Raw genomic sequence first — 14,164 nt, forward strand, 5'->3', positions numbered from 1 at the left:
AACTGTTCATTGAACAAGACATAGATGATGAATTTTAATGTTTAATGTGCCAGTTTATCCCAACACTAACACACACACTAAGCTGACACCTTTACGTCTCAGTGTATAAGAACATATGTTTGGATAAAATATTATAAAAAAAACCATTTTCCAGAATAATGCAATCAATTCATCACCACCACGACTGCCAGCTACGTATAGTCTGGACTCCAGCGTGGAAGCAGCTCTGATGGAGTAACAACAGAATGTGTAGATTAGAGGCAGGGTTTTTTGGCAGGACACTTGTTTTGGATTGTATTAGAGTTGTGAAGGTGTGTCTGATGATAACCTGGGAAAAAAAATGAAAAAAGGGACATAAAAGAAATATCCAGCCAAGTGATAGAGGCGCTGTTCAGATAAATATTTGCCCTGGAATTGCTTTGCTCGGCATGAAAGAAAAATGGTGTGTGAAGAGTTAAAAGCAGAGTGTTCGGGTAAACACAGGAGAGTAAAGCCAGCCTTTTCAATGAGATATTGTGAGACGCAGGATGAAGAGAGGACTATAGGACATGAGTGGAGAAGGGGAAACACTGAGGCCCATTTGTTACCTGTGTGGGTAAATGAGAGCCTCTTTTAGCCTCGTTAAACATGATGCACTGCCATTGGCACGCTGCTGATTAAAATCTGCCCTTCGGAGTTCGGGGAGTGGCTAGTTGGAGTTGCTCTCAAAGCCAATGGGCAGAAAGGTCACGGCTGGGTGACCCCCTGTAGCCAGGCTTTATTTATTTAGCCTTTTAACATCGTCGGCCGCTGGGACGCAGCGAGCAGCCGAGATCTTCATCCACAATGATGCACCGTCAGCTTCCAGCACATGATCCTCCCGCTGAAGGATCAATACTGCACCAGAGCTCTGGTTTAAGTTCTCCTACGGATTGTATTTGATGTGATTCTGCAGATGTAAACATGTTTGATACAAAAAGGAATATTATACTTGTGGTGTTTTTCACTCTTGAGCCAGCTGGAGCTCTATTCTCTGACCCATGGCAGGTACATTTGGTTAGCGTGAGAGCTGTGAAAACATAAAAAAAAACATCAATGGTTGACAGTAAAATGGTGATCTGGGTTGACGTGATGTGAACTCAAGACCTGGTGAATCCAACACAAATGTCTACAGGGTCTGCAAATGTGTCCACCCAAAAATCTGAGTCATTTGCTCCACACGTAGCTGAACAACTCGTGAAAAGTTTGAAATATTTAAAGCTGCACTAATTAATATTTGCTGACTGTTTGTCTCAAAGTACGTTCAAGTCTTTCTGTTTGTTTCTGTAGTTTTTTATTTTGGTCCAGACTAAATGAGGGAGTTAGAAGCAGAGTGGTCTAACCCACAAAAACTCCAAACTGAGTTTTATGTAATTTCTGTAATATTTTATGGTCTACAATATAATGGCAAAGTGGTCTAACCCACATCCAAATATAGTGTTACAATGATGGTTGGAATATTAGACCATTCTTGAAAACACAAAACTTTCAACCCATTTTTCTCAAAAACTACAGAAAGTGGGTTAGACCAGTCTGCTTCCAAACCCTTCAAATGTCAGAAATGTCTCAACAACTACTGCAAGCCAGTTTTAGACATAAAGCTTTATTGGAGTCCTCCATTACTAAACTCACATTATTTGTTTTTTTGATTGCTGCGAGAATGAAATGCACTATACACTGTGCTGGATGAAGTTTCCTACATAGTCCAGGATTACCTCTGCTGCTGGAACTGAAATGTCAGTTAAAAATATAAATCTTTAAGAAAATATGAATTCTATTCAAAATTACAAGCATTCTCAAGGAAACCCAGCTCAAGTCAACGACCATCTAAAGCCTAAAACCTGCCGATTGATTTGAAAGACATGTATCTGAGCCAGAAAGTGTGAAAACTGACTTTTCAATGGTCCTTGAACTCATCATGTGATGTGCTGTTCCATTAGAAAGATGACCAAATCTAAGTTTAAAATTGTGCTATTTCTTTTTCAAAATCCTTCCACAAAAGACAATTCAGAGTTCTCTCTATTTCTAGTCATGGTTGTTCTTTTTCCGTAGAGGTGCAGGACTTTAAATTACAGTGAAAAATGATCCCACAATGAGTAAAAATGTGCCCCCTATAGGGTTACACTATTGCATATCTCTGTATTCCACACAAATAAGAACAAGAATAGCACTAACAGAGCGCAGTATTCTGCCAAGGCTGCTCAGTCATTGTATGATTTTCAACAGCTGAAATGTGGCAGAAAACACGCACAATAGAATGTGACCATTTAATATAGATGCACCCACAAACAAAATGACCTTGCACTGAACACAGGCATGTGCTATGCATGTGTACATTATGTACGGATACCAAATTGTGTGACCTAAATATGTAGCGGGTAGCGGGAATTGATGGGACTCAGAAACACCCCCACAATATAATCAATTGTTCCGACAGATAAGTTCCGAAAAGTCCGCAACGGTCAATTTGTAGTAGGATCGCAATCATGTGATCGTCAGCAGGCAGCTGACGTAGTGTTCACTTGTTGTCATAGTTACAGTAACGCCGTGCCCCATCTCACAATGATACAGAAATATTGAACGAATCCGTGGATCCAGACTATAACCTGCATCACTGCTAAAATCTAATCACTTGGTCCTTGTCTCATTTCAGACCTTCCCTGAAAATTTCATCCAAATCCATTAGTCTGTTTTTGAGTAATGTAGCGAACAGACAGACAAATGTACGCCGATTGTCACATAACTCGGCCGTTTCTTGGCGGAGTAGTAACTCCTAAAAATATGAGTAATTTTAATGACCTGACTCAACTATTTAAAATAAACGTAAGCAAAGTATTCCCTAACAGTTTGAGGGTGCCTCTACTGTCCAATATCAAGTTCAAACTGAGTTTTTCTGAGCATTTCCTGAGAATTTAGGTGTATGGTCTGTTTGCCATCGTCATAAAGGAGTCTTAGTTACTTGACTGAGATTCAACTTCTCAACTAAGAAGACAGTAAGAAGGTAAAGCTCGTCCTGCTCTGTTGTTCATTTCATCAGGTGTAGAGGCTTCTCAGCTCACGAGACCTGGTTCAAGGTTGGAACGTGACTTTCTCCAGCTATCTAGATTCCCATTTCATGCAATACGTGGATCACTGCATGGGAGTTGTGGCCTCTCAGCAATGACATGGACAGAACTGTTTGTGCTGCGGACACAGAGCGGGACAGGAAGGTGTGAACGTCAGCTGTGTTTGGGTTAAACGGTGTTGCTTTGACATCGTGGACTTAAAAAAAAATGCTTTTGTTTCTCATAATTCAAGAGCTAAATGAATCCACAGCAAAAAAAAAAAAAAAAAAAAAAATCCAGTGTGAGATTTTACTCGAGCAAAAGATGCTGCATGCCTTCCTGCTCAATTCCGCTTTACTATTCAGATTAGTTTGATTTTGCTGCCAGCTCACAATATTTTTAAAATGTGTAAACTGGTCGTAGTCCAGAACTGACCTGCATACAGAAAAGAACAAGATGTCCAACTCTGTCTGTACAAAATTACCAGGGCTCACATCCTGCATATTCTTAAGTTTAATTTTCGTTGAAGCTTCTACTCTATTATCTTTTTGTGTTTTTAAAAAAAAATGTATTTGTGATGCATCACAAACAAGCAGAAAACAAGTTTCCCTGAAAACATAACTGAGAATACAGTGAAGTTGATGCTGGGTTGAGACATCACGTGCAACATGCTGCTGTATGAAAATAAATATGGAGACAACCAATGTTCCCTGTAATTTTTCGAGTCTGAGTGTGAGAGCAAACACACAAACTCCGCTGAGCGTCCCTTGGACCACTGTGAGCAACATCAGACGTGTGCACTGTGGTCACACCAGCATCACATCCATTCAAGTTACATGGGTTCATTAAAAGAATCAAATTTACAGCATTTACATTTCTGTTAAAACACTTTGTCAACAGGAGCCAGTTGAAGGCTGCAGTGATTTTAGTGACACTACAATGTATAAGAGTGAAGTTATTGAATATTTGTCTCTCTTTACTGTTGCAGTGGTTTTGCAAATTGCAGACGGACCCCTGTTCACTCCATAGACACCAATGTTATTCCTGTAGCTTGAAAGACAGCTACTTTTGATAAAACTGGGCTTGTAGCACATTGTCTGCCTTGCAACAATGGGGAAAGAGGCACCGTTTATGTTTTGACAACCTATATCTAATGAGTTATTGATGCTGGAAGTCCGAATCTGTGAATATCTTTCCAACTTTACTGAACTTGGGGCCACTACCACCTAAGGAGTGATATATTTAATTTTGAAAAAAGCATTTAGCCATACTTAAAGCTTTAAGTGCTTTATTACACAAAACTAAAAATTTTGTATTGTTTTATTATCACAGGTTCTGTCTGAAAAGAGGTGGCATCATTTTAAACAGTGAAATCAAACTAATAAAATGTAATGACCAACCAGTGAGCAATACTGGATTCTGCAAAAACATAAACAACTTTTTTAAAAAATCTAAATCTTAACACAGTTAATGTATTAACTTATTTTTGTGTGTATGCATGTATTTATTGATTTATTTAGTACTGTTAACATATCAGAGTTCTGAGTGAATTTTTCTTAAGATAGGCAAAGGCCATTTATTGATTACATAAAGGCTATTAAATGTTTATTAAAAACTAAAAAGCATTAAAAAAAAAACTTAGGCATTTATTGAGTCACTAAAATACTGCAGAGTACAGACCACATCAGCATGATTATAAGCATCCTCTGGTAAATGAACAACCAGATACTGATGTCTCTCACCATATGGACTTCAGGAGATGACTGGGGGATGATAAACTGTGACCTACTGGTTGGGTTCTCTCTGTTCTCATGTTTCTTACATGTTTGTCCCCTGACAGCCAGGTCCTAATGTTTTTTGAGCAACACACCATACTATGACGTTTTTACAATGATGGTTCTACTATGGAACCAGTTTGACATGTTCAGGTGTTCTTTGTGTGAAAACTCAGAGATTTCAGGTATCAGAAGGTGGTTTTCAACTTTCTTTGTTAACTTTCTGCTTCAACTTTAAACTAAATTTCCTTCACTAAGCCAGCCCTCTGGACTTCCAGGAAGCTGTGTTCCTATTGGCTGTCCAGGTGGCTGCTTGGTGTTATCAGGAACACCTGAGCAGCTCAGTGTCTTCCTGCTTTATTTAGCTGCAGACAAACATTTCCTCTGTTTCTCTTCACCACAGAACCGGGTTTGGCTTCGTTGCTATAGTTTGTTCTTTAGGCGTTGGCTTCCAGCTTCCAGCAGTAAAATCGTCTTTAATGTGTTTCTTGGTGTGTTTTAGGGCTTTGTACTGGATAGTTGTCTTGGTAAATGTGGTTCTTTAGCCACAGTTAGCACATGCTGCTAATGTGTGCAGTGATTAGTGGATTTGCTGCAGCTGAGTTGTGTCTTTATCTTGGCTGTAGTGAGTCTTCAGAGGTTTTTGGTCAGACACATTCTGTATTCTTGTTTGAGAACCAGCGTTGGTTGTCCAGAAGGTAAGAGTTCCTGTCCTGATTCTCTGTTCTCAGAGGTTCTCTGGTAGGCTGCAGGAGACTTTAGCGTTTGGGTTGTGCTAGTTAGGTTTTTGTATGGTTTCATTTGGACGACTATCTTGAGGCCCCTCCATGTGGTTTAGTGAGGTTTTCTGGAACAGTTCTACAAAGCAACCTGCAGCAGAAGAGACTTTGAGAGTTTTTAGGAAGTTCTGGAGACCAGACTTTAGAGCAGCAGAAACATTTATCAGCAGTTTGAGCAGGAGAAGGTGAGCTTCAGAGTAGAAATGAGAAGGAAACCTTCTTGACCCGTGTGGTGAGGTCCTGTACCAAGAGTTTGAGCAGGTTGTGAAGTCTGTAGTTCTTTGGTCTGAAAGCACAAGAAGAGTCGACTCATTAAAGGAGAAAACAGGAGATATTGTTGGTTCTTCTGTCACTCTGCAGTTTCCTTAGACTGAATATCAAGTTTATATTTTAAATGATTTACCATGTGAGCCCAAGAAGACTTCAATAAACTCCCTCCATCCCCTGGACACAACATATTTTATTACCATGCTGAATCTTTTTTGTTTGTTTGTTTTTGAGTTTTAATCATAGTTTTAGCATAGTTTATTCTCTTTGCTTGTTTAGTTTTTTCATCTGTGTGAAAGGTGCTAAACAAATAAAGCTGAATTGATAAACTGAATAATTGACTCATGATTGTGACAACAGAAGTATTTTCATTGTGATTTAAGGGTTTATTTCATTTTTAAGGTTGGGGTTAAAATCTTGACAGAAAAAAATATTAAGCAAATAAACTACAGTAAAAAAGCAATTAAATCAAAGGAAAAAAACATTTAATAAAACTTTTAAAAAGAAAATTAAACATTAAATACAATTAAATTATATTAGACAAAATATTTAATTAGATAATTAAATGGAAGATACAAAGCATGTAATTATGAAATTAAACAAAAACTTAAACAAAAATATTAAACATTAAAGATGAAATATTTTAGATAATTAAACATTTAAAAAATGCAATTAAACAAGAATATTACACATTTAGAAAAATACAAAACATTCAATTAGATTATTAAACCTTTAAAAGTCAAAACATTTAATTAAAAAATTAAATGTTTAATTAGAAAACTAATCTTCAAGACAATAAAACTTTAAAAAGGAATTAAACAGAAAATATAATGAAGCATTAAAAAAGAAAATTGAACATTAAAAGGTGGTAAAACATTTAAAAATAAAAACCTTAAAGATTTAATCGAAAAATTAAACATTGGGAAAGAAAAGGAAATTTTTCAAACAAGCCGATAAAACATTTGAAAAACACAACAATTAAACATTAAAAAGACAAAACATTTCAAAATCAGATCAGACATTAGAACAGAATAAAAGGTGAGAAAAGAGCAAAACTAAACATTTAAGAAGAATCAAACTAAAGACAAAACATTTGAAAAGATACCAGTTAGACTTTAGAAGTTCAAATTAAACAGAAGAGACAATAAAATGATCAAAAGAGCAAAAACTGATAAAGGCCTTAAAGTGTTTTCTAGTTTGAAATGAAAACATCAAGTTGTTTCTTCAAACATTTCCTCTTTCTATGTTCTTGGTTTGATCGTGGACAGATTTACTAAGAACTCATTTCAGAAAACTGCTTTCCAGATAAAGTCTAATAGTAGTTGAAGGCATCGATCAAACTAATGTTACCAGATCTCCACAAACTTTACTCTTCAGTGAAGAGAATCAAAGTTTGTTGAGGATTTCTAAAAAACCCACAGGTGAAGGTCTGAGAAGAACTCGGATGGATGGTCTAACTATGAAATCAAGACTCATGGTCACAAGTTTTAAGGCTTCTGTTAACCATAAAGTTCAAACTAACAGAGAAGTACTGAGAAACTTTTAAAACTTCACGCCTCAGACTGTCTGAAGGTTCAAACTAACAGAGAACTACTCAGGAACTTTTAAGATTTCAGTCCTCAGAGTGTCTAAAGGTTCAAACTAACAGAGAACTACTCAGGAATTTTTAAGATTTCAGTCCTCAGACTGTCTGAAGGTTCAAACTAACAGAGAAGTACTGAGAAACTTTCAAAACTTCAGCCCTGAGACTGTCTGAAGGTTCAAACTAACAGAGAACTACTCAGGAACTTAGAAGATATCAGTCCTTGGACTGTCTGAAAGTTCAATCTAACAGAGAACTACTGTGGGACTTAGAAAATTTCAGCCCTCAGACTGTGTGAAAGCTCAGGTCCTGAGGACTCGGGAGGTGTGGAGGCTTTGGAAAGTCTTGGAACTGAGGGTTCCACCCTCCAGCACAAAGGCTGAAGCCCAACCTCCTGAGAAAAACGGTCGAGTCGAGACTCGAGTTAAAAAAAAACTCGAAAATGATAAAAAAATAGATGATAAATGCGCAAAAAAAAGAAGAATTAGTATCTGAGCGAGTAGCTCAGGAGGTAAGAAGACGGACTACCAACTGGAAGGTCGCAGGTTCAAGACCTGCCACCGGCAATGTTCTTTCTTTGTCTTTGTCAGGATTTTGATGAAAATTTAAGAAGGGTCTGGTCTTGAACCAGCGACCTGCAGCTCCATAGGCAAATCCTTAACTCACTGAGCTACAGATCAGATAAAAAGAAATAAATTCGTCGTCCCTTTGGCATCGTAGTTTCTGAAGTGACCACATGGGTGGAGCCAAGGCGGAGTCTGGGTGGAGTCAGGGTGGAGAGTAGGCGGGGAGGTGGGTGGCGGCCTCCCCCCTCTACTCCCCCACCTCCCCCCACCACCCACCACACCTTCCCCCGCCCGACGAGTTCTTCGAGTCTCCACGAGTTCTTCGAGTCTCCACAGGTTTTCCCGAGTTTCTGGAGTTTCCACCAGGTCGGAGGCAGAACAAGTTGTCATGAAGAGGTGTTGAAGTCGGCCAGGATGGCCTGACTTTTTACAGCGACTCGAAGGAAGACCACTAGAAGAGCAGGTCTTTGACCACCATCCATAAAATCCATGGAGTTGACGCCAGAGAAATGAAGGGGGGTCAACTTTTATCAACCTCCATCCAGATGTTCAACTCGATATCTTTACTTTGACATTTTTAGCACCACAAACCTTTAGTATCACACTTTATTATCCTTCATTAGGACTTTCATGGAATCCACCAGCAGATTTAGTTTTTGTTGAGAAACTTTATTCTTGTCGTCATGGGACTGCAGTATTTAAAACTCTTCCTTCTATTTGACCTCATGTTTATTAGTTTTAGTGGAGAAAGTTTGAATTGTCAATTAGTCTCTTAAAAACTAAAAAATAAATTGGATTGGTCAAGAGGTTTAAATTTCTTACTTTGTCATATTTTAAATATGACAAAAAAAATATAATAATAAAGCATCTTGAGACAATTTGACCTGTAATTGGCATTATATAAATAAAACTGTATTAAAATTGTATGTATCTTGTAATGTTGGAGTAATTCAGCCATGTATGTTAGAAAACACAATTTCTTTGCCCATTAATCTGTCGTTTTCTCCAGTAATTTATTTCTTGTTTTGGTTTATAAAATGTCAAACCCAAATATATTCAGTTTACGGTCATACCAAAAAAAACAAAAAGATTTACATTCATGATGCAGGAATCAGGCAGTTTTTCACTTTTTGTCTTAGTTTAGTCAGAAAGATAGTTGATAATGTGTGAATTGTTGCAGCTTGTGAGCCGTAGAAGGTTTTAATCTTTAGGGCCGAGTGTCAAAAAACATTTAGAAACCAACATAAACAAAACACTTAAAGATTTGAACATCATTTGCATGACAATGTCAAATTAAAGGACATTTATTTCCAACGTAAATGTGTGAAATTCATCCTCTGGAGCTTTCTCTTCACATCGTCTTCCACCTGGACTGGTTTGGTCGGGAGCATGTGCAACAAACATTTGAAAAACTGCACTTTAACATCAATGAATGACACTGAAGTTTAATCTCTACATAAATGAGACTGAGTCTGGATGTGCTGCTCTGTCATTAACTCCTAAGTTTAGGGAAAGTTAAAACAAAAGAGGACAGTTCAGATCAGACTTAAGAATGAGCTTATTTTGAACAAACATCTCAGACTTTCTGAGCTTCAGCACCTCTAGCAAGATATTTTAACAACAAGCAACTCAAGAGATCCAGAAGTTGGAGAGAGTTAGCTTTAGCTGAGCCAAAGAACATGTGGGATGCTAACCTAGCAAACATTTCAGACTTTTCTCTGTGAATTCTGAGAAATAATTTCCTATTTAATGACAGAGCTACATATCTTAACTCAGTCTCATTAAAACAGACTCTAATTCAGTGTCATCCATCCATATTAAAGTGCAGTTACCCAAAATGTTTGTTGCATGAGCTCCAACAAAACCTGTCGAGGGAGAAGGCCACTTTGACAAACAGAAAGTGGAAGATTCCAAGCAGATTTATAGAAGGGGGAACCGGACTGTACTAAGTGTGGTCGAGTATAGAGGGGTGTTTTGTGGGTTTTTAAGGCTGATAATGATTATTAGTGAGACATTTGGGGTATATTCATTTGGATATTCATTTGCAGTAAATGAAAGTATTTAAAATCTTGGAGTTAAACTTAGAATAACACAAACTCTAACAGAAAACTTTGTTGATACGTTTTTGTTTTGTTTACAGATGTTAAGTTAAAGGAGTTTTATTCGTGACGTATAACCAATCAAATCACTCTAGAAGACAGAGCGACCACAAGTAGATAAAGGTTCAGAGCCAAAGTAGCGCCATTTGTAAATGTATTTATTACCATAAATCAGTAAAAAATAAAATACTGATAATCAGTAAATCAGTCAGCCCACAATTACTACAATTCTACAATGTATGTCTCTTTGCTTTGACTTGTTATTTGTACAATATACGATGTATATGATGGCGTTTTTTCATCCCAAAGGCTATACTATGATGTTTTCTAAGAGACATACGATGCTACTCTGTTTGTTCTGGCTCTGGGCCACTGCACTCCTCCTCTGTTGTTTTCTGGATTGTACTCAGCTGCATGACTTCGTCCACCAGGCCTCCGTTGACTCGTCCCGTCTGCCGTCTCTGGAGCTGAAGCTGGATTGGAACAGACCAAAGTACAGTCCAATCACGATGCCAGCTGCCTCTCAAAAGGCTCCTTCATCTGGCAGGTGGCAGCACTTCTTCTGAAGGGAAGCTGAGCTGGCCCAGCAGAACTTTGGAGATGTGTTCCAGTGGTTGGTGGATGTGTGGGGAGATAGAGAGGGACCTTTGAATTGTTCAGAAAGGAAAACAGGAAACCCATTGGTAGTTTTAGTTTAGGGTGCTACTGCGGTGTGTTTTTGGGTTTTAAGAGGTGAACAGGAAGAGGTTTTTTTCGTATTGATTATCTTTTACTTTGTTCCTGGTTGGAATGCCCATCAATGTCAACATGAAGTTCACTTTTAGTTCTGTTTATTTATTTTTATTTTACTAACACCCATTTGCTTTTAACCCCCTCACATGTTGTGTTGTTGTAAACTTACTCTTTCAAATAAATACTCCTCTAACCCTCTGGAAACCAGCGTTTGGACTGTTTTTGTGTTGCTCCTCACCTACTTCAGACAGCCAGGACAAAACAACGTTTTGTGGACTAAAGGCTTTTCTATGACGTTTTTAGAGCCACATGCTATACTATGGTGTTTGTTGGGCGACACGCTATACTATAGGCTTTTTTAATTGACATATTACTGTGATGTTTTTTTTGTTTTTGTTTTTTTAGCAACATATAAGAATTCGAACAGTTTTAAAAGTTACTATACTTTTACTTGGGCAATGAAATTATTATTCTATGGCATTTTTTAGATGACATATTATACTCTGATGTTTTCTTGAATTATTTACTATTTTGACAATATACTGCACTATGACATTTTTTGAACCACATATCATACATGACAATTTTAGGCAACATCCTATCACTTTGCGCTTTTTGAACCACATAATAATCTATGTTTTGTTTTTTTTTCTTGCCGACATGCTGTACTATGAACTACAGGCCATACTATGTTATTCTTGAGTAAAGCATACTATACTTTGACGTTTTCTGAACTACATCCCATACTATGGTGTTATACACAGAGTGCTTTGGTTACATGTTGATTTATGATCTAGATTTTTTTCTGTTTTGTTTTTTGACAGAATTACCACAGACCTGACCATGAACACCGTTGACACTCACCTGAGGGAGACGTTGCCTAAGATCTCAAGGCTGCTTGGTTGTGGTCTTTCTGGCATGTACTCTTCCAAGATGAGCTGGGAAGTTTAACACTGATGGAATGACACCAGGTCTAAGCCGACAAACTTCCAATTCCTCTTCAACCCATAGTCTCTGGGAAACCTACATGGAGTAAGAAAAGTAGACAGAGAAGTAAGTAAGTCTGTACACAACATATTAAAAAGAAATCATGCTAATAAATTAAGTACAAAGAACCGAATTCGCCAATATAGTGGAGACCAGAGCTATTTAATTTGATAAGTATAACCTTGTTTAGTAACATTTCAATTATTTGAGAGCAGTCCTAAAGGATTGCCTGTAATCCCAATCATAAAATGGGTTTGGAGGAAGAACATAGATGGTAATCTGGATATACATGAGTTAGGCTTTATAACTACTATTGGTAGTATTGGTGGTAGTAATAGTAATGGGACTACTACTAGTAGTGGTGGTAGTATATTACTGCTGCTGATAGTGGCACTGCTACTACAACTTGTAATACTATTGCAAATGCTGATACTACTTCTACGACTCTAACAGCTGTTTATACTACTACTGCTGCTTGTACTTTTAGTATTACTACTACTGCTTGTACAACTATACTACAGCTACTATTAATCGTCTGGTATTTGGTTGTCAAGCTGCTAGCTCGCCTTAGCATTTTGCTAGTGGCTAACTAGTTAGCTCTCATAGACTGGAAGCTCTCAACAAGATTTAATAATGAAAAAAGAGCCAAAAACTATTCTTACCTATGAAAAGTCATTCCAAGTTTCCTTGTCGCAATCGTACGACGTAGTGTGTAACTGTATGCAGCACAGTGAGCCGGCATACTTGTTGTTTCCGTTTTCACGCCGTCTACATCAACAGAATGCACTGAAACTTTGCTCCCACTAGCTTAGCCTCGCTGTAGCACGCAGCTCAAAGGGGCGTGTCTTATCTACTCATTCATATCTATGACAACAGCGGTGGCTGCACATCAGGACGTCTGTCAATGATGTTGATTAGCTGCGTAAATACCAATATATACAGTCTATGGTAAATACGTATGTGAATCGCATCATTGGCTGCAGCAGCCAGTCACCGGTCACTCACTGACTCACATTGAAAAATAGCACAGAATGAAATGTTAAGTGTTTATTTTATTTACAGTTTAGGTTGGATTTTTTTTTTTTTTGTGCGCAGCGCAGATTTTCTGTGCGCGGAGACCGTGTCAGCAGTGCACAATTGCGCACGCGCGCAGCTTAGAGGGAACAGTGCTTCCAACTGCAACATCTGATGTGTTTTCTTTGCCTGTCCACCCTCCTCCAGATTTTTAACTTCTCCATTGTGTGTGTGTGTGTGTGTGTGTGTGTGTGTGTGTGTGTGTGTGTGTGTGTGGGCTGTGTGCAGTGCTTGGATGCTGCTCTCTGCCTCCTCCACATATCCAGTGAGTTATGTAAGAACACTAAAGAGTAGCCCATATGGTACTGAAAGAGTATTTATAAATGCGTCTCTGTTAATGCAAACGCAGCTCACTACCCCGGAGCCGTGCTAACGTTAACGCTTGATGTATAAATGCTTTGTTTCAGAGCGTTCGGCTGCACCACCTCACCCCTCTTTCTGCGTTTCTCTCTCCTGGTGTTGTTAGACGGGAACAGCGGCTTTGAGACGGGATTCAATAAATGTCCAGGGAAGGAAACCGTAGATTCATGAGCCACTTAGCCGTATCTATTGCACTCAAAGAGAGTCCTGTCCTCTGCCTGGGAGTGTGTGTTCAGGGTTGTGTGCTTGTTGCCAGTATTCCAGTTTCTCTGGTGAAGTCTGTGCACGCATTCACACACAGCTGCATCATCACACAATTAACAAACAAGCAAAAAATTCAAGAAAAAAAATGCAACAACCTGCAGGAAAAAGATCATTTCCCCCTCTGAATGTAATACTCTCACAACTACATGAGATTTATCTGACTACATGTTGGGATCTAACTAACAAGGGATCTAAATAAAGGGGAAAGTACAGCTTAGCACTTAATTATCAGGCATCAAAACACTTCTACATGCTGAAACCGTCTTTATTTAAGGCTTGAAATTCACTTGATTAAACTGAAGTTGAAGTAGGGAGGGCTGTGTGAAGCTTCTACAAAAACACACTGCCCTCAAGTGGCTGGTCACAAAGCACACACTTCAAAAAGAGCCTTCAGAGAATTGTTATCGAGAGCAGTTCAGATTATTAAAGAAAATCCAGATTTTTTATTGTGTAAACATGTCCATATATTGATTTTTATATGCTCAAAGACACACAATGAGCAAAATCAGCAGCCAACACAATGACTGAGCTGAACCTTGAAACTACAGCGTACAGGTGACAGTCTCAATAAGACAGACTCAGAATTCTGGGGTTTCATGGTAACAAACCCCAAAAAT

At 38.3% G+C, this 14,164-nt stretch overlaps 1 long non-coding RNA gene across 2 annotated transcripts; it reads right to left on the reverse strand.

The window, feature by feature from the left end:
- Window positions 1–10,271: 10,271 nt before the first annotated feature.
- Window positions 10,272–13,532, reverse strand: LOC129347551 (uncharacterized). Of its 2 annotated transcripts, none has more exons than XR_008599695.1 (3): window positions 13,354–13,532; window positions 11,727–11,885; window positions 10,272–10,775 (listed from the first exon to the last, which is right to left on the reverse strand). It is a non-coding gene; the product is annotated as an uncharacterized LOC129347551 (long non-coding RNA). The 2 variants fall into 2 exon arrangements; XR_008599694.1 differs by lacking the exon at window positions 13,354–13,532 and adding an exon at window positions 12,512–12,690.
- Window positions 13,533–14,164: the final 632 nt, after the last annotated feature.

The sequence above is a fragment of the Amphiprion ocellaris genome, chromosome 19 (genome assembly GCF_022539595.1).
Source record: "Amphiprion ocellaris isolate individual 3 ecotype Okinawa chromosome 19, ASM2253959v1, whole genome shotgun sequence".
NCBI lineage: Eukaryota > Metazoa > Chordata > Actinopteri > Pomacentridae > Amphiprion > Amphiprion ocellaris.